This window comes from Polyergus mexicanus, unplaced genomic scaffold (genome assembly GCF_030449975.1).
Source record: "Polyergus mexicanus isolate NDT 795.1 unplaced genomic scaffold, iyPolMexi1.0 SCAF_7, whole genome shotgun sequence".
Classification (NCBI taxonomy): Eukaryota; Metazoa; Arthropoda; class Insecta; order Hymenoptera; family Formicidae; genus Polyergus; species Polyergus mexicanus.
This window is the reverse complement of record NW_027223327.1, coordinates 10,944,286-10,969,020: the sequence shown is the minus strand read 5'-3', so window position 1 is coordinate 10,969,020 and position 24,735 is coordinate 10,944,286. Positions and strand designations below refer to the sequence as shown.

General features: G+C 39.6%; 1 long non-coding RNA gene across 2 annotated transcripts in view; it reads left to right on the top strand.

The window, feature by feature from the left end:
* Positions 1-24,735, top strand: part of LOC138935026 (uncharacterized) — a 172,442-nt gene that overhangs the window by 45,185 nt on the left and 102,522 nt on the right. For both annotated transcript variants that reach the window (XR_011447206.1, XR_011447207.1), the window contains exon 3: positions 18,158-18,197. This is a non-coding gene — a long non-coding RNA (uncharacterized lncRNA). The remainder of the gene's footprint in view (positions 1-18,157; positions 18,198-24,735) is intronic.

The window sequence follows — 24,735 nt, the reverse complement described above, 5'->3', positions numbered from 1 at the left end:
ATTAAAAAAAAAATTTAACTTTAAAAGGATCAGAGAAGATTGTAATCTATCACATGCAATATTGTAGCCTTTATATATAACTTGTGATAATTCAATGAGAACCACGGAAATGATATTTGCCTGGTGGCTAAAGAGGGCAAATAAATAACGTGACGACGACAACGGGCACTCGGTTGAATTCAGATTATCGTTAATTTCAAGTCATGATAGCTGCACGCATCGTTAGTGAATATAATCACGCCGTTAATGAGACCGTTAAACGATAGCGATTAAACGATAGCGATAATTATTGAATGAAGTCTATAGCGATCAATCAGCAAAATCTTTACGATTCCTACGTTATTATAATTGTAATTTATAATCTTTCTAAAAATCGAAATTTATTTAAATATTTTTAGAATACTAATATAATCCTCAGGATTTTGAGACTGTATAATCAAAATATATGATAGTTTAAATAGTCATTTCGATTATTCTTAAAGAATGTATAATCTTATTTTACTCTAATATTTTAATATTATTTCATAAATAACATTATTTGTTCGTATAATAATGAGAGCCACTGGTCAGATTTTAGTGTTAATCTAAGGGGTCGAGCCGGCACACCGGATTGGCCGGTACCCGGCAGACAATTACTCCATGGACCCCCCGCGGTAGCGATGGATGTCTCTCTCGACGATGGGTCCCACCGAATACCAGGATAGAAACTGCGTCGATCCCTTCCGTTACCTGTCCCATCGCATCTGTCTCTCTCTCTCTCTCCGATCCGTTTGTCTCACTTTCTTGTCTCACTTTCCCGACTCCATCGGTCCGCTGTATGAGTTGTTTGTTTATAGGTGATGTATCGCGGCGATACTTATCACCTCGTATGAGAGAATCCACGCAGCGGGAATGGCGATATGAGATATTGCGTTCTAAGAGGAATCTAAACACCTCTCGCGCGGAGAGGAAAAAAAAACGCCACGCGCTTTAGCCCACTGCCAAAAATACGTTTGATTTCATCGCATTTGCAGGATTCTTAGAAAAAAATTGCACGATGGAAAAATGATCTGTCATAACCGACGTACTTTATAGAACGAAAATTTAAGGAAACAACGACTTTCTTGTATTATAGATTTTATATTTTTTTAAATATTTTCTATTTAAATATAATTAAATAATATAATTATGTTTATATATTTCTCCAAACGTGAAAAAAATATAAATTATATTTCAGAGAAAGGACAGTTGGGCAAAATATAATGAAACTATTTTCATAACGAATATAAGACAAATTTGAGAAACATCTTTTAATTCAGCCATTAATTTGTAACGCTAGTCGTGTCCAAAACTTTTGCGCGCGTGATTTCGGCAAGAGCCAAGTGCGCGGCCGCGAAAAGAAATCGATGAAACATTCACGCAACGTTTAACGATGTGCGGGGCCACGGGACGTAAAATAAGGGTTCGAGTCGCGCGATGTTTCGTTCGGGCTATTTTAATGGCGTTATAATATATGTATGCCTTTCATACCGCACCATTCGAACCCGAGCCGTGCCTCGGCTTATGAGGCCCGGACACCTCGGACGAGTTCGGCCCAGCATGGGGCTCGTTCGATATATTCAATCACGAAATTATCACTTCTGTACGCGCGAACCTCGTTCAATTTTATACGACGAATTCTGCCTCGCGTACTTTATTGATTTCGGGCCTAGAATAATCGTCCCGAATGAAAATGTTCGTGCAATGGCGAATCGAAAATACAAAGGCGCGTACTCTTTCACATTTAACGTTAAACTCGAATCCTTTAATCATAAATAACGTATTATATTGTATATGAATAAATAGCTATTTGAGAAAAATAAATCTTAAGGAACAGACACGGAAAAATCGACAAAATTTACATATTTTAATATTTAATATTGTACGCGATCCCTTGTAAATAATTATCGGATTAAAAAATTTTGTTATTGTTACAATTGAAATTAAGAATAGAATTCTTCACTATCATATTTATTTTCAAAATTTTGTTTGTCAAAGTCTACATTTCCAACGATTTTCTTCAGAATCCTTAACGCTTTGTCATTCTTCTATAATTTGCTCTTTAAAGAATATTCTTTAGAAGCTTTAAGTTTTTGTTTTTTATGCGAGGTCAAAACCTTTATGGATAGTTTGTAGATCAGTTACAATTTACAAGAAAACGTGACGGGAAAGTTTTGTTCCACAGAGGAACAATCCCTGCTAGGGCACCTCATTATTGTGTTTACCTTAGTAGATTATTTGTTAATTAAGGTGTCTATACCGTGTCGAAAGACTTTTGCGAATAGGAAAAAGGGAAGGAGCCGTGCGTTACGGTGAATAAAGAAAGAAAGGAGGAACTATATGTACCCTGTACACATTGTAAACGCCGTAGGAGGGCAGCAGGTGGGAAAAAGGCTTACACCTTTCTCTTCCCCGATTGTCATTAGCATAAGTATGTGGATATACACATGAGCTCTCGCATACGCGGGAAATGCACAGTGTGGGCCCCGCGCCTCGCAGGAATTTATGGCCGAATGGGTACGGTTTATTAATACGTTGCGCTTGCATTAGTATACTTAAGCATGACGAATGGTCGCGCCACGGGGATTTCGAAAGACGAAGAGAGAGAGAGAGAGGAGGCAACGATGAAAATTGTACGCTCCTGAACGATTCTCGACCGAGCCATCCTGAAAAACCGATGTTTCTCCGATCTCCATCTCCGAACAGATTATTACGTCTTTCTGACACGGCATCGATTAAATTTCAATATCGAATTATCCTCGTCGATACGATCTTCACGACATTCGGCGAATTTTCAACTACCACGTTTCGCCGAATTCAATTGATATGTATTCAAATCGCTCGTTTACAACCGCTTGCACCTTGAAGCGTGGTAAATCCGAATATTCTGCTGACTCACGTGTATAAATTTATTAGGTGAAAATTTTATCTTAACGCGATTCCCATTTTTGTCGAAAAAAATAATATCACAGAGAGAATTATGTAATCTTTATTCTGTTGAATTTTTAACACTTTTATTTTTTTTTTGACATTTTTAAAAATATCATAATATAATTCCGCATGCATATATATTTTTAATCAATCCGACGTCTTGCGTTATTTTGATTGTACAGGTGGTATTTTCAAAGGACGATATATGCATTTTCTTCCCAAGAAATTTTATTCTTGCGTGAGACCCTCGAGTTTTATTAGCGCCACCACGATGTCCGTTTCTTTTTACTCCCTTTTCGTCTTAATCTGCCTGACATTAGCGGCGCGCGAGCGCGCAGATAATGCGCTTTGCCGGAAGCGTTTAATGAACCTAGTCCACGTGACCTCACGTGTGCAGATCGCCCCTTATCGACGACCGTCATCGGTCGCAATTGCATGCCTTCCACCTCCGCCGACATCGCCAACAATTGTTTCAATCCGGATACGAGCGGTGCGTGCGCGCGCGCTTGTTTCAGGAACAAAAAATCCCCCGGAAATTTCAACGCGCTGCGCTTCGTGCGCAGATTTTAACGTTCAATTACTGGTCCTAAGGTCGACATTCGCATCGCGTTGTGTTTTACAAAGAGTTTCGCAAAAACGGGGTACAGAGTTTTACTAATTTAATTTTAGTTTTACGCGCGGAATTGTCTCTGATATTCATTATAAATGAAGGTAATGAAAAGTAGAGTTGATTATCAACTCACGTTAACATGGATTATTATTATACGGTGCGCTTTATTCGCGCTATGCCTGCATAAATCACGGACAGGAAGGTCCGGGCGAGGCGAGCGGGCGTAATGTCCTTATAATGATGCGAATTGTTGACGTGCTACTACGATTGACCGCAGTTTTCTGCAAAACAATTTCTCGCTTGACTTTTTCCATCCGTCTGTCCGTCCGCCCTCTGCTCTGTCTCCTTGATTCATAACGTAATTATTCATGGAATAACGCGATTTAATAACTTGTATTGCCGCCGAAATGGTCGGCATTAATAACGAGTAATCGCGAAATGATGACGTTCCGTATGGCCGTTGGACAAAAACGTGGTGTCAGGCCTCGAGACGCATGGCAAAATTATTGTTCGCGATCCGGCCGTCTGACAATTATCTTAATTCGATGGTTTGCATTTGTATCTCAAATTGTGTCAAGTAAATGGACGCTATTACTGTTAGATGGGTGTAACATTTGCTGAAATACAATATTTCTCTATTCTTTGTAGCCTGTTAAATTTTTAACGAGATATTGTTTATAACTTATTTATTCAAATTAACAAATTACTAAGACGAGCAATTTCAAATTAAATGTATATCCACATAAATCTGTAGAATACGTATATATACATATAACATATAATAATCTCTTTATATAAAAATACTTTATTTTATTATGTATTCCATTTATAATTGAACCACTCGTTATTTCGCTTTGTCGACATTCGTACTTTGAGATTTATGAACGCGCAAATTTGTAGAAGCGAGTGTGCGCGGACGCATTTTGCGGCAGCGATTTCGCGAGAGAATGGCACAAAAGGGGGAATTTGCAACGGACACATCGACAAAGGGCCCGCGTTCGAGATGGCGGTCACGGTGATCAATATCGGCGATAATAAAAGATCGCAAAATCAAATCGCGGTGGCCCGCTGCGCGGGCCGGCTGCGTGCGCGCACGTTTCGACGACGACGACGACGACGACGACGACGACGACGATAAGAACGAAGACAACAACGACAGCTACTTTGTTACTCTCTACGGCGTGAAAACGCTGTAAATTTCATCCCATAAAACCAACGATTTTAGTGCCTACAAATTTGACCAGCAACCGTGCGCTGGCGGAGTCTTCCAGGCTTAATCCTTCCACGCAGCTCTCCTCCTTCGTAAAGGATGTACCCTGTTACGCCGTCGCTACTTTAATGAGCCACGAACTTTCGAAATATACGCGCCTCCGCACATAGAGCCTTCGTAATCTTCATTGCATTCATAACGTCTCGTATATGCATAACTCCGTCTTCCTGTTCCCGTGTCCGCACGCACGCAAAATAGAGGAAGCGACGAAAGGATTTGCAGAGAGATACACGATTCTGCGATAAGGGTCTGATCCCGTTTGTATCGACAGGCAAAATATTGCCACGTGTGTCAAATTAACTTTATCAAGGACAGTGCGGAATTATCTGTAGATGCTTAGGAGCCGTAGCACCGGAATGTATATAACATATATAAATTTATTGCTTCGTATTGCAAAATATATTTTCTCATTTCTCTGTTGGATTTTTGTCTTTGACAAAATTTACTTACAATTAGCTATGATCATTATTATGATTATTATCGCACAAATATAAAAAATGAATATTTTAACGAAAGTAATATTATATTGATTAGAATGTATGAAATTGTCATTAATTTTCTTTAAGAAAAATACGATTCTAGACTTATCACATAATATTATAAAAAAACACAAATATTTTGTAGATTATCTTATATTTGATATTTGATAATATAAATTGAATAGTATTTAAAAGCAATCGTTATGGTTAGTATCACAAAGTTCTTTTTAAAGAAAATGAATTAAGTTATGTAAAGCTCGAGATTTCGGAAAAATCGACTGTTCACACGCATGTTTGAGGTATTTTGCGAGAATTAATTTAGCACCATGATGGATATTCAATCGGAGAGTATTAAGTCGATCGTAATCGAGAATGCATTGCGTCAAGCGAGCTAGACACGTTCGTTTGACATTACGCGAGGGTCAAAAAGATCGTAGAGAAATCCGACCTTCCTATCTCGCGTCGATCCGAGGCGCGATAACGCGATTCCATCTACTCTATCAGAACGAGCCGGCGCGGAATTGAAGGAGAATTAAATGATCGGATACTAGAGATAGAAAATCACACGCGCTTCTCGCTCGAAGTCGCGGCCATCGCGTTTACGCGAAATTTAATTTAATACGTTCGGCAATTATGCGTGGCGAGAGTCGCGGTGAAAGCTAAATTCGCACGCGGATAAAGTGAGAAATAGCTTTTTATCGCGATATCGAAATTTTTCAGTCTCTATGAAATTTTTCCACGGCATTTCAGTACGTCATCGAACGAGATCTTTTCGAAAATTCTCGCGAAACGAGATCGCGGGGCGATTACTCTCACCCCGGCAGATATACGAGAAATCAATTTCGTGGACGCTCTGGTATATATTTTGAATCGTTATTTACAATAGAAAGCAATTCCATCGGCTGGCCAGAGGGCACACGGGCAATGGAGGCAGCCAGAACTAACAAGGTAACCTAACCCCAGGGACCCGGGGCTGGAATCGCCGTTGTGGCTGACCGGGAGGAAGAAATCCGTGGTTGGAGGAGGGGGAGGGTTAGGAGAGGAGGCCGAGAAGAGTGGCCCGGAGGACGCCGGAGAGGAACCCGTAGGGAGGAACCGAAATGGCCGGTACATAACTCGTATCCATTTCAATATCATTAGCGCCTCGCTTCTTCGCGGGCGCATCGATTGCCTTTCGTGAACCGTAATCGCCGTCTCTGCCAACGATACTCGACGAGCTCCATCGAAAAAATAACAACGCCTAATGGCGATAATAATTCAAACGGCGCCCGTCGAGAGAGAGAAAGAGATTGGTCGATATTGCTCCTATCGCTCGGCGGGGCGTGCGACGAAAATTTCGGTATCGGAAAAACTTGTCACACCGATATTATCGAGAGACTCGTAATTATTATATCGTCTCCCGCTGATAATATACTATATACGGAACGATCCATAAATTGCGTATCCAATTTCAGTAGCATATATATATATATATCTCCGAGAAAATATTTGAGATATTGATATTAATTCTTCAGTTATGAATCTCGTACGTCTTGAAAATTTTATTCAGGCACTTGTAAAATTTACTACGACCAATAGCTCGAGGAATAAATATGATGAAAAGGTGAAATCACGTGCGCGGATTTGTGAGATTTCGGGAGAATTTAAATGAATGAGCCCGATGTTATTATCTTAATTAGACAAAACGAGGCATTCGGGAACCTCCCGGGACGGGCGGATGCCGGGTCGCGTCTCTCCTTCTTTTCTCCGTGTGATTAAAGAGGCATGGGATTGCGAAAGGTGGGCCCCAGTGTTGGCAGACGAGCTGGCTAATGTGTCGACCGAAATATTTATGATGATTGTTTATGGTCCGTACGTATATTAGCACGTTTATCCCGCTGCCAGGTTGCCGCCTCACCGTTCTCTCGGATCCCGAAAGAATCTTCTCCTCCTCCTCCTTCTCCTTCTCGTTGTCTTGTTTCTCTCTCTTTCTCTCTCGCCAACAGGTTTCTTAAATACTACTGTTGCGACCCGAGTCGGACCCCGGGTCCGACCTTAATTCTACGATCCCTCGAAATTAATCGCGCGCCTTTCGAGAACGCCTCGCTCACGATGATGCCGGCGGCTCTTAATTATTTTCCCCTCATTAATAAATCGAGATGAACCGTTTGGAATAATCGTAACGGCGCTTTTGGCAGATTATAAAACCGGTATAAATCGACGCGAGGGCCGCGTGATTACGCGAGAAAGTCCAATCTATCGCGCCAAGTGCATCGCGCTTCTCGTATTAATTTGCAATGTAATGCGCAGCTGTAAATTGCGCGCGCGCGCACGGAACCTGTTTTCCGTTCGCGAACAAAAGGACGAGAATTTTCATGACGATAAAGTTGTATCGGAATGTGCTGCGCTGGGATATTGAAACAAGTATTATTAACATACAAAGTCACTAAATTGTGATATATTGAAAATTAAAAGATTACGGCAGGATAAGTCAATAGATAAGATTTCCAGCGTTCTGTTTCATTACTTGTATCGCAAAGAGCTATAATAATTTCATCATTTTATTGCGACTCGTTTATCCAGCTGGCCGAACGTCCGTTTTTACGGCTTTATGTTCATTATATCGAGTCGGTAATTTAGACGAGGGGAACTCGATACGCGTCGCGGCGGCAATCAAATTTCCGGACTCTGTGGAAATTGCACTGCGAAATCGCAACTGCAGATTGTCGATGTCGATATGCCGGGGTCACCGCATCGTAAATTCGGCGACGCGCGATGAGACGGCCGTACAAAAATTCGCTCGGCGAAAGAAAAAGGAAAGCGAGAAGGAGGAGAGGAAAGCGATTCGGAGCGATGGTAGAGTGAACCAACCACCTGGTTACACCACGCAGGCCGCGTTCAGAAAGGAAACTCGTAAACCGACCACCTTGCCAGATAAGCTTGACACACGCCAGACGCGCCAGGACCGTTTAAGCGCGCCAACGAGACGAGCACACCCTCCATTTGAATAACGATCGCGAATCGAGTACCGTAAACGGGGCCTTTTTATGACGACGAGGTGTCAGGATGATGCGATATGAAAAAAACGACGGCGTGACAATTTTTTTATTACCCATCTCATATAATATATATGGATATTTATATAATTAAGGAATTTTTTACGCGTGATCGCTGATGATTGGCCAATGATTTTATTTTCGATCTCGTAATTAGTTCCTTAATATACCATATATACAATATATAAACGATTGCTCGTGAGATTTGTAACGTGCGCAAATGGTCGCGACGTGGTTTGTCGTATGAATATCTTAATTATGGAAGATTTTAGAGGAAAAAAAATCTGATGACAAAAATTATTTTCTAAAACATATTTTTTTCGAATCATCAATACTAAATAAAAATTATTAAATCAATTATTGTTCCAATAATCATCGATTATGTTAATGATTTAAAGCATGTTAAAAAATTTACTTCGCCAATATTCCCCCAGCTACAATTCTTTTTTTCCATTAAGTCAACGCAAAGACTAGTATATAGAGCCGCCAGTATAATACTTTTCTTCGTTATGAGTGAAAAGAATATCGAGTGATTTGAGGTATTTTCTCGATCATCGCTGTCACGCTTCACACCTCGATGGAGGATCGGGATGATCCTTCGAGGAAGGTTTTTGGCGCGAGCATCCCAAGGGACTATGATGAAAAAGAGTCCCGTATTGTTCCCGATCCGGCACCAATTTTAATGAGAGACCCTTCGTCTTGTTACAACAGGTACCAAATGGATGATTGATGGAGAAGAATTAGATCTCAGTCCAAGAAAAGATGAAGCGGTTTCTCTCTTACGGAGACAATCATAATACTCCCCTAAGTATAATACGTATAATCGATTGTTGAAACGATTAGAGTTGCAAACTGCGAATATATTTAACAACCTTTAAATCCGAGAAAAGGTTGACTTCAAATTCATCTATAGTTCGCGGAGGGGATTTCCCGAATCTTTTTCCTAAATATATAAAAAAAAAAAAAAAAAAAGGAAAACTTGCTCTCGGTGGCGTGTAAACGAAATTTCGAGATTTTAATCTAATCTTCGGCATCCCGAAATAATCAACGACATTGGACTTTTCGAAAGATACGCGAGGAAGATAATTATTATTCCCGAAGAAAGAGAAAGAGAGAGACCCAACTCGATAATATCGCGATGACCGTTTCGCTTCATCGATAATAGAAGACATCCGAAGAAGCCATCCACAACTTCTTCCTTTCATTCGCATAGCATTCCTTCACGAGACTGATCGTCCTACAGAAACAGATCTCGATGACATCCATAGAGAAGAAAGGCAAGCGAATCGCGCGAGCTCCTTTGACGTATATGCCTGGCGCATCGTGCGCGGGATCCGTCGGTCCCACACGAGAGCCCCGGCTGCGCCGGCATTGTCGAAGGCGTGTAAATAAGCGCGAAAATAAGCGCCTAACGAGGCAAAGATTGACTCCGACAATGGACTGGCGGCCAGGACTATCTCGGCAGCACGAGTACCTCCTCTCCTCTCGCTCGTCGTAAAGAAGGCACTCAAGAGTCGACAAAAGGCGGCTTGAAATCCACACTCGGGCGACAAAGGCTCGCGGGGACATTCTCCCTTTCTCCCGTCCCTCCTTTCTCGTCTCCTCTTTCGTCCGCTACAAAATCGGCGGAACAATGAGATCGACCGCGTGGAAATTCGCAGGTTGACCTCTTCTCGAAAAACACCGACCGTCCTTCGTCTTCTTCCCTCCCCTCAACCATCGGGCTTTTTTGGCGGCGATGACGGAAGCGAGGGATACCGAGATATCACCTGCCGGTATTGGGCCGTTCGACGGATGAATGCAAACAAATTTTCTATGGGCTTCTCATGAGCATCTAATATCGTTCGGCGTGCATAACGACGATTGAGACGTCACATCGGAGTAATTCATTTGGAAGAATCGTTCTGCCGACGAGATCAGGGAAGCGGGACAGTCGAAATGAAGAAAGGACAATTTGTAATAAAATTCATAATGCTTTTAGAACACGCATAAAAAAAATTGAACGAGTTCTTATTACAATTACTTGTACTTTCGATATGTTCGTCTTTATTATAGAGAATTAAAAATTTTTCTTTTTATTTTATCAAGAAATATTACACAATAGAGTAGACATTTCATACGTATTTCTTAGGATATTTTCTGTCATGCTAAAATAATCGATATATTCGAAACATCTAGTTTCTGGTGTAACACACCTCTCTTAGGATAGTATACGGGAAAATCTCAGATTTCATGCCAACACATATAACAATTTAACCGGGTCAATCGTCGCGCTTTCCAGCGTTAAGGAAGTTATTCCGCTTGTACGCGCGCGCTGGCTGGGAGATTTTGGCACACCGTTGGGATGCGTTCGCTCGTAAAAATCACGTTTGGATTAGCACGAAGAGCTACGGGGACAAATGGCTCGGCCGAGATACACAGGCGAGATGAGGAATGACCGTCGCTGCAACGCGATGCAAACTTCGCATTGTGTCGTCGCGAGCGCCGAATGAAAGTATCATGTGGAAACGCGATGGGACGGTGTGCCACGTCATAAAGCCCATAGAAAGATTCTCAATCGTCGAAAACGATCTCCAAACGCGTCGCACCGATGTCGGTTACCACGCGCTACCACGCCCGGCGCACTTTATTGGGCAGAAAATTCCGCGATAAAAGACATCTCGTCGGGTGCCTTTGTGCTCCTTCGAGGGAGAAACGCCTTCTTGTCCTTCTGAAAGCGACGAGTTTACCATTCTCGCAAGAGAGAGAGAAATGAATATGCAAGATACTTATTCAACCGCTCTCATATACGTGCTACGAATATGGAAATTTTTTATGTGCCAAAGAGATATTTGTTTTTTCTCCTTTCTTTTTCTATTATTATTTATTCTATTATATATTTAATGATATTATATATATATATATATATATATATATATAATATATATCTTTTTCTTTTATAAATATATTTCTTGTATACGATTACTTTTCTTGTGTCTATCTTTTCTATTTTTAATTTTTTTCATCTTAGTTCTAGTTACGATTATCCTTTCTCTATCTTTGCATCTTTATTTAAAAATACTTTATATTATCTTTTTATTATGTAACATTACGATAATTAAATGAAATAGCTGGATTTCAGCAAGTACTTTTATAAATCGTGTGATGAGAAAAACATCACTTACATCATTATTTTTAACGACTTGTTCGACTCGCGAATGTTTCGAATCGACAACGCAATTAGCAACGAAGCTAATATACACGGTGCAGAAATATTCTCGCGATTGCCCAAGCGGGGTGGTGCTCTCGCGCCGAGCATGAAAAATCCTAATAGTCCGCATTACTAATAACTGCTACACCGGAAGGGCGTGTCGAGTGGGGGCTCTAAAAGTCCCGGACAGGTAATAACTCTATCCTCCTGACTCGCTCGCTCGCACACTCGTTATACACGCGTGTTCTGCTATATGGCAAAACTAACCGTGCCGACGTAACAGCGTGCAATCGAGTTAAACAATTGCCTAGACCGCCATAAACAATCCTCGACGTACGTACAAATCATCGGTCCCAAGCCGGGGTCCCAACATTCGCGTCCGTGTTAAAAAAACCGTCCTCCCTTCCCTCCCGAGATCGGTGTTCCACCCCATTTCTTCCTCTTTCAAACTCTTTCTTTTTCTTCTCCTCCTTCCGCTCTTCGCTTTATCATCATTTTCTTTTCCGTTGACGGCTGGTCGATCTTCATCGCGTGGCCCAAGCTGTAGCGAAATTTCAGCGTCGTTTTTGGGCCAGATAAACCGCTGGTAATGATATCTTACGTCACAGCGGTAACGGCGCCTTTCGCAATCCACGTTGAGTTTATAAATTATCGAATTAATGGCGCCGCCATTGAGAGAGAGAGAGAGAGAGAGAGAGAGAGAGAGAGAGAGAGAGAGAGAGAGAATAACGACGGCTGACCCGCGCTTTATCCTCGCCGCTTAAGGATCCGTTGAAAAGTACATATTTCGACGCGAGTACCCATCTCGGGCTCCCCGATCATTCGGTTCGATATACGGCGGTTTAAAACCGACTTGATCTGATGATACCGAGATAGTTAGAATATATCAGTGCGAGATATGTCAGAAATTATCGGATGGCGTGTACGAAACGGTATGCCCAGGTATCAGGGAAATTCACCGGCTGTCTCTATGCGAACGATACGATAAATGTTGATTTGCGATTTTTCAAAGATTTTTCAAATATGTCTACTAGTGCAATTGGTATACGAATATTGTGAGATATCCGCAATGGAGCTGGTCGTTTGGCAAATTTTCAACGCGTATATATAATAAGAATTGGAACGCAAACAATTTTTATTTTGATATTCTAATGATGTGAACGATATTATGCGTCATAACAATTATTTCTAAATCTCTCTCGAAGAATTATATAAAATGTATCCCAAAGTTCTTTCTACAAATCGCCGCGTCCCTATTATCACAGGAAAAGTACTGACTGTGTCGACACGAACATCGATCACGCGAGCGGACGAGCGTGCGCCATAAGAGGCACGGAACAAAAGATAGAATAATTACTGTCGATCATTACGAGCGTAATTAGCATCATCACTGCCAGCGATCGCTAACGCAGATATATACGTTGCATTACAAGCGGCAGATAAAATTATTTCTTTGTAATCTATAATTATATAATTACACACTTGTATACCATAAGAATATAATATACCCACATTCACTTTTCGTTACGATGTTTTACATCAACAGCTTGCAGAAGGGAATAGGAATAGTTTGTTCTCCTAAAAAATCCTAAGTTTGAAGATTGTCAAGCGCGAATTTTTCAAAGGCTCTTACGAAGAAAAACTCTAGTGGGTCTTTCGCTCCTGGCGAATCTCGAATGTTTCACGCAATTACCTAAGATTATTTACGTTTAATGTTAGCGACTCAACGCGGCGATAAATAAGGATAATGGCGCGGGTCGTTAAGCCGATGCACCTCGGTGATATTTTCTCACTCGTCGAACTCGCATCGTGTTTGCGCCCACGAACGCGCGTTTTATCGCTCGCCCCATTCGTCAAACATCGCGCATGTATGTCTACAGTGATTCCACGATCGTCATTTGCATCATAATGATCCTTATGATGCCATCGAAAGGAAATATCAGCGTAACATCCCTTTATTCCAGATATTTACAGTTTGAACGGATCAAGTCTATAATTTATAAGTCACATTTAAAAGAGAGAGAAACCGCCTTTTATTTAATTATATATTTATTTAATTATATTTTTTATATTTATTTTATATTTAATATATATATATATACTTTAAGATAAGATTTTATTTAAATATAAAGCTGTATAATCTAAAGAATATTACAAATTGTGAACTTTATTCAATTTAGAGAATTTTGGGAGGAAGATGCTTTATTATTTTTTTTTTTTTGCGAAATAAATACTCCCCTTTACTTCCCCCTTTCGAAATCTAGTCTTTGCTACCGTTTCTGCCAATTCCTATGTTTGGCTCTCACGTAGGTCTTCGTACCGGATCGATAAAGAAAGGACGAGTACGAATAAATTTCAATTTGCAAGCGGTTCGAAATGAGCTTCAATTATGACTTATTACCAGTATACCGGCGCGAAACACAGTTATTATTCGCGTTATGTACATCGTCACCTCGCGACGGGTCGATTCGCTTCTGGGAATTCAGTTTAGCATTTCTCTCGCATAAATTCCTTCGACCGGTCCCAAAATGCAACCGACGGATGGAACCGCGTGGTTGCACCGGCGAGCGGTTTACTCGCGTCTTCTCGGATGAGAGAGACAGGGAGCGCCATTAAGCCCAAGTTATTTTCCTTTCAGAAACCGCGTATTATCCCATTTGCTCGGGAAAGCATTCGTATTCCCAGCGCTAAAGCTGTATAACCTTCGTTTCTTTTGAAAAGTTGGCGAATATAATCGGCCGTGCGCACGTTACGCTCGCCGACACCGTTCGTCGAGTTTTGCAATAACGCTTTCTTTGCGCGAGTGAAGCCGAATTGAGGATGAAAAGGATATATCGACCGCACTGTCTTCTTTCGTCATAACCGCGCATTATCTTGTTAGTGCGTCAAGTATTCTTTCAAACACGCGTTGGAACGCGAGTCGATCTCGATGCGTGTGACAAAAGTGGCAAAAGCGCCAGGATTCCTTGATAGTTTATATATAATTTATGTTAATTTTTTAATCTTCTTATCTTTGATATTATTTATCTCTTCTAAGCTTCGTTTATTTGACAACTTTAGAAAATTGACAGTTATACTTTTATTAATGAAAATTTTAATATAAAATAAAAACATTTATATCTGGGTTATCTCTTTCATTATATCATCTTTTCAATTTTATTCTTTCTGAATCGGTGATAATTATTTGCATTAAAAAAAAAAAAAATTAAAGAAAGAGTTTCCTAGAGCTTCCGTCAGCGTAAATTTCGACATACTGATCAAAGATACTGCAAAGCGAGATAAAGAAAGTAATAAATCATTCGATAACGTTCGCCAAAAATAGCCATCCATTTGTTCGCTCGTTAGTATCCTATTTTGCGAGTACACTAGCACCTTTTTTGGTTACTTTATAATATTCGGCACTTGCTCCTATATTTTTTGACGCGCAACATCTTTCGCCCGCGCAAATCTTATCGGAAATCGACGAATCTCGTCGGAACTGCGATGTCTTCTCGTCATCGTGATCATTATAAACTGACAATTATTGACCATCAGAATTTACTTTATCGCCGTCTTACACAAACGAACAAGATTGCGATCGAGATACAGTTAATAAAAATTGTACAGAAAAAAAAAACTACTATTATAGTTGACGAAGGAAATTTATACATTGATACTCTCAGAAAATACATTTGAAAAATATATTATACGTAGATATATGTTTCAATATTTAAGAGACAACTTTTATCACAATTATTTTTCACGATTGAAGTACATTTTAAATTAACGACAAGAAAGGAAGGAAACGTTTAACTGGATCCCTGTATAAATGTGAGAAGGATATATGAAAGAGTCCCAATTCTGTTTTTATCTCGTTTGCGCAACGAATGTGCCATTCTTCGGCTTTCGGATAATTGAAGGTAGAATGCATTTCCACGGCTACCACTGCATGAAACGATCCGGCAAAGTGCGTGCGGCGCGTCGAATTAATAACGCATCGTACTCGTGCACGTCAGGCCACTGTCAGGCTCTTCGGGGAAGTTGGGTGAGTCGATGAGAGAGAAACACGTTAAAACCGAGTGTTTACACGGGCCGGTACGAGGGAACGAAAACGTGACACGGAGGGATACGCGCCGAATGAAGGATCAACCAATCGCGTAGCCACGGTGAATGGAGTCTGTCGAAGCACCGGGGGTGGACCCCTTTCGGTGAGCGAGGAATGACGGTATCTCTCTCGCACCGTGATGGCAAGCGCGAGTAAAAGAGAGAGCAGGGTGAACAAATGAGTACGATGAGTTACGGCGCGGTGTAAATCTCGGGCTAATGGTTGCCTAAACGCGAAACCTGCCGGCTCGCTCGCTCGCTCGCTCGCTCCGGACTTCTCCCTCTTCCCCCTTTCCTTCCCCTCCCCTGCGAAGCGACCGAGAAATTTAATAATCCAACTAATGGGGCCCGCGCGCGGTGGCTTATTATAGTTATACGCGGCTCCGGTCCCGGCGAGGATCGACCCCGACGAGAGGCGAAGGGGTCATCGATAGGATTTTATCTAACTCGTTTCGATACTCGTTGAGTATTGGCGATCGGATCGAGAAGCGGAATTTACTTTCCATCCTTATTTCGAGGTAGAGATAATATTTCATGATTCTGCGTATTTTTATGAACATTCGGAATTTATCGAGATTAATCGCCAATTATGATTAAGACTATGACTGTATCATACACGCAAACACTCTCTCTTACGAAATTTATATTCTTGTAATAATTTATATAAGATATAATTATTTATATTTTATAGGAGAAATTATATTTTATGAAGTAAATTGATTATTACGTCAAGTAACATTGATAACGTTGAAATAAAGACAAAGTGCTCAATATTAATCCATTTGTCGCATTAACTTGCATCACGCGGATTAAAGATTGAGATCGATCACTTCTACGTTTAGATAAACGAGCGAAAAAAAAAATACGAAACAGAATTTGCCGTGGGATTGCATTAAAATGATTTCCTGGAGAAGCAAACGCCTCCGCAGGTCGGCGACGCGGACGCTCTCTCGGTCCGGGAGAATTTTTAAACCATCTTCGTCGGCGAACAAGAAGGATCTTAGACGGGGTAGACGGGGAAGGGCTTCGTGGGTCCCGGCGAGCGGGCAGTAAATCAGGCCGACTAACGTTTACGGGGGTTTTTGGGGAATGTTGAACAAACAATTGACGGCTAATAAAGCGACGTGCACACCACGGGATGCCACGTGGGAAGGGATCGGATTAAGTCGCGCGAGACACCATAGATGCGTATCGTTTTCCGCAGATTCGTATATATTCGTTCTGCGCGCGTACCAATAAGAATCGCTTTTTACGCCCTTATAGCCACGTTTAAACGCTCCGAGGATCGTACGGACCGCTGCGCGAAATTTAATACCCGGCAGACATAAAGTATCGGCGATCGAAATCCTCGTACGCCATTTAATCGGTAACACGCTGGGACGTCGCAAATTACGTTCTTTACGCCAGCAAAGATGTCTCGGATCGACGCTAACATCCGAAATTGCGAGTTGCGAAATCATTCCGACGACGGGGACACAACGAGGCTTTGACATAAAAATAATATACAGAATGGCATAATGACACAAACGTCTATTATTTTCCGAATGCGAAATTCGCTTATAACAAAATTAGCATTTACTTGTCTTTAGATCATTTTTATTGCTTAATAAAATCAAGTTTTTATTCGCTAATAAAATCGAATTTACAAATACTTTACTATTGTATAATTGATTTTATTTAAAATAATAATAACTTTTTATTTTAATTTACAATTATTTCTAATGTAAAATGAATAATTGCCGTGGAGATAAAAAATTTTATTTTATCAGTAATAAAGACTTCTCTCTCTTCTTGAATCTTTGTTGCTTCCTTTTGATACTCGCTTGTGACACAGCTTACTCGCGAAAGTACGGTTAATTACCGGCGGACGCGAGCTAATCAACAAAATATGATGATTGCGTGGCATTTCGCACGACACTCCCGACTTTAATCACACTTGATGCGATGCGCACTTTATTACATTGAGGAAAAAAAATGAGGAAACAAAAGAATTCACGCACCGCGGCGATATTTATCTGTTGCTAACAAATAGTCCGAGTAAAAGATCAATTATACGAGTTATTATCACCAGAATTAATTATTTCTGCAGGTTTGTCTAAAATCTATTTCTTTAGCATTGCGCGCACACACGTGCGCTTACATATATTCAATTATATTTTCTTACTAGTTTAAATGTAAATTACTTATCATTTTCGAATTGAAAGTGCAAAGTAATATATGAAACTGTCGGAATGAGTGAAATATAATGGAAAGACATAATAAATCGTTAAATATATTATTACATATTATATATAATGCTATATTTTGATTATTTATGTTTTGATGTTTCATCGCATTCTCTTAATCTTGATTATTGACTCGGTTCACATTGTATCTTCTCTTGGAGAGAAAATATTTTCTTTTTAATTTTGTAATTTTATTTATTTGTAATTTTATTTATTTATTAAATATCTATAAAGGACAAATGATAAACTTAATTGCACAAAATGTTGAAGTATTTATCATTTTAATACTTTAACTTGAATATATTTTGCTTTATAGATGAACATATTCAACAATTCTGCTGCTGCGCATCGTATCGGTGAGTTAAATAATTTTTCCCTTTAAATCTTGAGATAAATTATAAATAAATAAAGGCAAAATATTGTAGCTTTTCCTGCATTTCATGTCTGGAATATATATATATTCCGTCTAATTCAAAATTGTTACTTTTTCTTGCGTATACGCACGATTGAAAATGCCGGGAATTCTTAAATATTTATCTGTTATGTTATTCTTTATAATTATATAACTCTACGTTTGCAATGTACAAAAAAAAATAGAACAAACTTTTGATATTTAATTTATTGGATTTTACAATAATAAATTTATAATTTATTAAATATATATTGATGAAGAATATTTAATTGTATATATACATTTCCGAACGAAAATATCGAACTGTTTGGAGCTTTTTTGGATTATAACTAATTAAATTAATTAATAAACTGTTTTTTTAAGATGCTATGATATTTAAAAAAATGCAATTAAATTTATTATTTTCTCACATACAACTGTATAAATTTATATGAATTTTGACATTTTGCTCATTATCTCAAGATTTATCATAATTTTATTGTTTTAACTGTATACATATATAGTCATCTCTAAAGATTAGCGAATTTTCAATTTTTGTCCTAAGAATGTTTTTCATGCATGTTGAGAATAAGGATAAAAACTCTGGAAAGATAAGAATTTTTTAATATCGATGTAAAAAGAGAAATATGAATCTGAAATGATTCTTTCTCTCGGAGCTTCTATACCCTTGCTCTTTCGAGGGGAATGAATAGGTCGAACCAGTGTTTCAGCATCCATGAAATATTCCGCAAGTCGCTAGGTGTCGGTAAGAAGTTAACGGCCTGATAAAATGTCCTGCTTATGAAATATAAAATAAGATTGCCATAATTTATAATTTAATAACAGACTAAAGAGGCTTATTAAGAAGCGCACAGTGTCCAACATAGTATCATATTTATTACAACCAGTTTTGCGCGGACTCCTCCTCGCAGGAAAGAATAAATCACACCTTACAAAAAAAAAAAAAAAAAAAACGGGAACAAAAATGCCACTCACTTTGAAATATAATCGATAATATTTTCGACGCATTCGTATAACATACGAACAAGAGAAACACATAATTTATATTTTTATCATAATATGTTTTGCAATATCGATGTCCTTTTCGTATACAAAGATAATTTGTAAAATATTCGAGTAATTATTTACGGATATCTACACAAATTGCTTTATTATTTAATAAATTATATAATAAATTTTTAATATTTTAATTCTTAATAAATTTTTTAAGCTCTTATAAAACTGATAAAATATAAGAGAAATTATATAAAAATTGTATTTATTTATAAATATTTTCTCTAAATTCGTAGGCGCATATGTCCACGGATGATATTATTATACGCCGATATTAGCCGCACCTTAAAAGAGGAGCGTGTACGCCCGTTAATTACACTACGGGCGGTATGCGTTTTTCTCAAGTTACATCGCGCACGACTTTCGCCATGCCCCACATTGTTGCGCGCAAATTAATTAAACGCGGTTACTGTGCTGCGATGCGAATCGTAAACGTCTTAATCGGCGCCCGACCGCGAAGGAAAGACGAATAAGTTTTTCATCCTCGGCGCAAAGTTTTATTTACATTTATTACATCGCCGTTGTTATAACGCATTCGCTTCTGTGAAAAGAGAACTGGAAAGATAAATTACCAGAGAGTCGAGAAAGGAGAGAAAAGAGACCAGGTTCTAAGGGTTGGGGGAGGGGGAGAGGGAGGGGGGAGTCTCTCGGGGTTCACCATAAATGCCCGTTTATTACTGCGGTAATATTACCGTCCGCTCGAGGAGCGCGCGGGTTTTATAGGTAATAACTCATTTGGAAATTAGGCTCTTTAACACAAAGCCCTCGGTTTTCGATAAGCATCTCTCCCTATGCCCTGGGTATATATGGTAACCGAGGAAAATGAGAAACCCTATATAATGTCTCGCTTTGACCCAACGGCATCGGCCGCTATTTAAACGCGTAACACATTTGTATAACGCGCGCTCCGTTGCTGTAACACGTTACAACGCATAATACGACTGTGGGTAGTCTATCGACCTTTATAACCGAGTCCCCTTCCGTTGATTTTTCTCAGCGTCTCTCTAATGTCGGTCTTTAAATGGAGCTATCGTGATATCGCGTTGCTGCCATTTCGAGTTGCGCGGGATAACTATCGAGGTAACAGCAGGAACGAAAGGAATTCAATCGTTCGAGTTGAGTTTTATGATCTCCGGAGAGAGAGAGAGAGAGTTATAGAGAACCTCGTGTGAATATTGTTATAGCATCATCGATCATTCTAAAATCCCTGAGCGGAACTGCCGCTTGACGTCATTAATTATACCGACGCAATCATCGCGAACTGTATTGCGTTTATTATGGCAAGTACAGTGGCATCCGGATTACACTGTTAATGTGGATAATATCGTCGTGACTCTTCGACATTCTTATTCCATTGTTAAAATATTATTATTAAGACATTAAATGTAATTAGACTGTCTTACGTAAACAATAATTTACTCGTGCAGGTAATAACTTTTAACGGTTACTCTCTTCTCGGTGTGATTTATATAAGGATTAAAATATTTTAAAAACCCGACCGAGCACAATTCCCACCCGATGTATTCATACATCGACTTTTAAGGCACGAGCACGAGCCCGTAAAAGGCCAGTTTAAAAAGTCTCCGGAGAGCATCCAGAGGAGGGCAAACGAAATGTCGAAAGCGACCGCGTGTACCGCTATAAGGATAATCGCACCCACAACGGGAAAAAGAATCGAAAATGATCGTGAAAAGAGAAACGATCTCAAGGGTACTCGAGAAGGCGTTGGTCTTCAACTCGGCGAGAGATCCTAATTCGGTTAGTCCTTGCGAGAATGATCTCCGTATACTGTGTTCGAGGAAAATCCCCGTAAAATCCGAAACGAATATCGCGCATTTTTTCTAACGCCATAGAATTCCTTTATAAATATCGTATCTTATATACATATATATTGTATATTTTGTTTTGCCGCACAATCGTCTCTCTCTCTCTTTCTACCGTTTATTTTATCTTTTACGAGCAGTGACATATTTTATTTGAATAAATAATAATATGTAATCAATCAAAATGAAACAAATATAAATTTGATAAATTTAGAACACAAACGAGTTTTCTAATAATAGTTTTACGATATAAAATAAGCATATCGAAAAAGGAGTCAATCGAGCGATTTCCATTCTTGTACCGATGCGATCGATCCGCGAATCGATTCCAGGATTCTGTTTAAGGTCAATGTACGAGAATCTCCGTGAAGAACGGACGTAAATCGCAGACTCGTGCACAATGAGATATTCCACGGAGTTCCTAATCACGCGATCGCGAGTCATCGCTTATATTTTATCGGTTCCGCGAAAACGACGTTGCCTCGCGGCCGATCGATAAGATTGGATCATCCATGGCGATCACGTTGGTCAATTCTTGTTTACATATCTCGACGGTGACCGCTCCTGAATTTGAAATGTTGCCTTCTATCTTTCTCGAAAACAGCCATTTTTGTTCTTCATTTGTTGAAAGAGAGGTACAATAAAATAATAAATAGATTTCTATCTTGGATTTTTTATCGGTTTTTTTTTATATTCGTATTTTTTAGCGGTTTATATAGATTATTTAAAAGAAATTAGAAAAATTAAAAGGAAATAAGAATCAGAAATAATAAAGAATTCTAAAGCAAAAGAAATGAAAAAAAAAAAAAAATTCTGTAGAGAAATCAGCTTAATCTTCAACTAAATATCTTATTAACAATTTTTCTCGCGTGCCACGCGCGATTGCGGACGAGTTTTTACCGAAAGGAAATATTCTTGCAAAGGAACCGGCTTACAAAGTCGCAGTTTAACGTGATCATTGAGGCAAGAAAAAGCAAGATAAAGGATTCCCAAAGCTGAAAGATACTATGAGCCCAAAATCGGTAGGCTAACCTGTACAAAACATCGGTTAATCCGAGTCTGTCGTATCGGTGACCTGTCAGATTAGATTAGAAGTCCTGCAGAAGCACAGACCACCAGGTGAACCAATGGTAACCGATCCCACGTCACGGACCAGCTTAAACGTCGTCCCTTCTTCCTTCTCAATCTTTTTTTTTTTTTTTATTATTATTCAAAGAACTCCTAGCGGTGAGAGGAATGCACGTCGAAAAACTTGGGAATTAGTGAAATTTGGCACCTTAAAACTAAGCTTACTTTCACATAGTTGCTTCGATAAAAATATTTAAATATATTAAAAACGTTTTAATATATATTTGAAAATAAGAGTATTTTTTAGAGCTATTTGTCGTAATTTCTTTCTCTCTTTTAATTGATATCGAAAACCAAGAATTTTTGTTCACCTTCTTTTTTCATAATGAAAAATTTTATTAGAATATTACTTTATTTAAAAATTAGCTCTTTTATTCTATGATACATATGTATCTAAAAATTTATGTTGAGATTTTGGACAGAGAATTCAATGTAATGATTTAGATACACGGAGATATTTTTATCTTATCTAACTCGCGAAACATTATTTATAAAAGATATATGTATCTTGAGTTACTTAATATACATATATAAAAAAATCTTTCGAGCCAGAAAGTTGCATTTACGAGCGAGACTCCACATAAGCAACGGAACTCGAAGAAATCGAAATCGCTGTGACTTTTCCGACTTCTCGCGTGCATGTGTGAGAATGTGTCCCCTCAACTTCCGCTTCAGTGGACAGGGCCCGAGTTTTCGGCAAAGTCACGAGGTGCCGCTCGTAAAATCAACATTAGTCGACAATACCGAAACGAAGTGACGTTTCAATCCTCGATTGTGCTTCTATTCAGAGTCAAAAACCGCGAAATCCTCGTTGCGCGGTCCCGATATCAAGTCGTGTATTATCCGAAAACCACGAGATTCCCCGAAACCCCCCGTTTTCTCTCTAGTCTCCAACATTCCTTTGTCGTTCGGGCCGCTCGATGCGCGCCGGCGATTATTTCGCATCCGCACACTCGTGCGGCCCCCGCGACAATGGGCCCTCCAAATATTTATTTTTCGGACCCGTCGTTCGTGCGGCCGATCTCCAAGGGGACCGCTTAATCTTGTTAAAAGCGACAATGAATCGGACCGAATGCCGAGTTTTGACTTCGGAGTTAAGAGGCCCCGACGTCGTGTCCTTGGTCCTTGATCGCTTCCTGCCCACCGGTTCGTCCTAGCCGTGCTTTTCCGGAAGGGGAAGATCTAATTTTCTGATTTGCCTCGGGTGTGGCTCGCCGATGATTTTCCAGACCAGCGAGATCACCATCGGCAACTTGCGCGCCTTGTAAACGCTTAGCCGCATTTATGAAAAATACAGCATGTTGAAACGCCTCATGAATCCTGCGCGAAGATTCTATGACAAAAGATTTTGCACGATTAGTATACGCAAATAATACAATAATAGTTGGTGTTGATTAGTCAATTTGATTATTTTTTAATTGTATTTATCTTTTTATTTTAGAGAGAGTTTGTATTATATATTTCCGATTTTTTTTTTCCAGATATTTCAAGTTTAAAAAATTTAATAAAAGTATCATGTAATTATTATATTATTTTCAAAATCCTCGCAACTAAGAACGAGGATGGTTTATGGCATTTTTCGGCGTCGTCATTAACTAATGTTTGTGTCGCCGAGTATTCGAGGAATCGATTATGACGGCGTCATCGGGCGCGTGTTGGCATCCGCGCGTTTCCAACGCCTATATTTTAGAAGGCGCGATTTTCTACGGCAGGTCGACAAATGGCAGGCGCGATTTTTCGCTTATGGGAAAAAGAAACAGAGACACCCACGTAGCAGCAACGAGACTGGAATTATATCCAACTCTCGTCGCTGTTGCGCCTTCATCTTGCGCATCTGCCAGGAAGATGAAAATATAGGCGATAAAACGTGCCTGGAAGTACAATATAATGAGTCGCTAATTGCTCGGCAATACAATTTTACACGCGCATTCTCTTAACTTGAAATATTGCGGATGCTATCGCGTACTTTCTTTAAGAAATGTTTCAGCTTAATTTTTTTTTCAAGAGTAATGCCCGTTTGTTGTCCATATGAATTTATTATAAACAAATATCTGATTATAAGAAGAAAAAACTTTTGCTTAGAAAAATTTTGACTTTAAATTAATTGAGCATCTAACGCTGAAATAAGATGATCTTTGTTAGATTGGCAATCTCGTTGCGTCGTCGTATCACGATTATTTCTATAAGATTGTTAACGCCTGGTTTACGATTCCGGGATCGTCGTCGGTTAGAAACGTTGTAGAGATTGAACCGCCCGTTAAATAATTGAAATAATCTCCCGCAGCGGACGTTCCGAGAATGCATATATCTCGCGGGCGAGATCGAAGGGGTCCAAGTGTGAAATGTGTCCGTACCTTATTGCGAACGTGCCATAATAATGCGTGAGCGCGGTAAGTATGCGTCGCGCGGTGTGCGTGCGGCAACGCGCATATTCGCGAGAAGAGAGAGATGAGGTCCCTTCTGTCTCCTCTTCCCGCG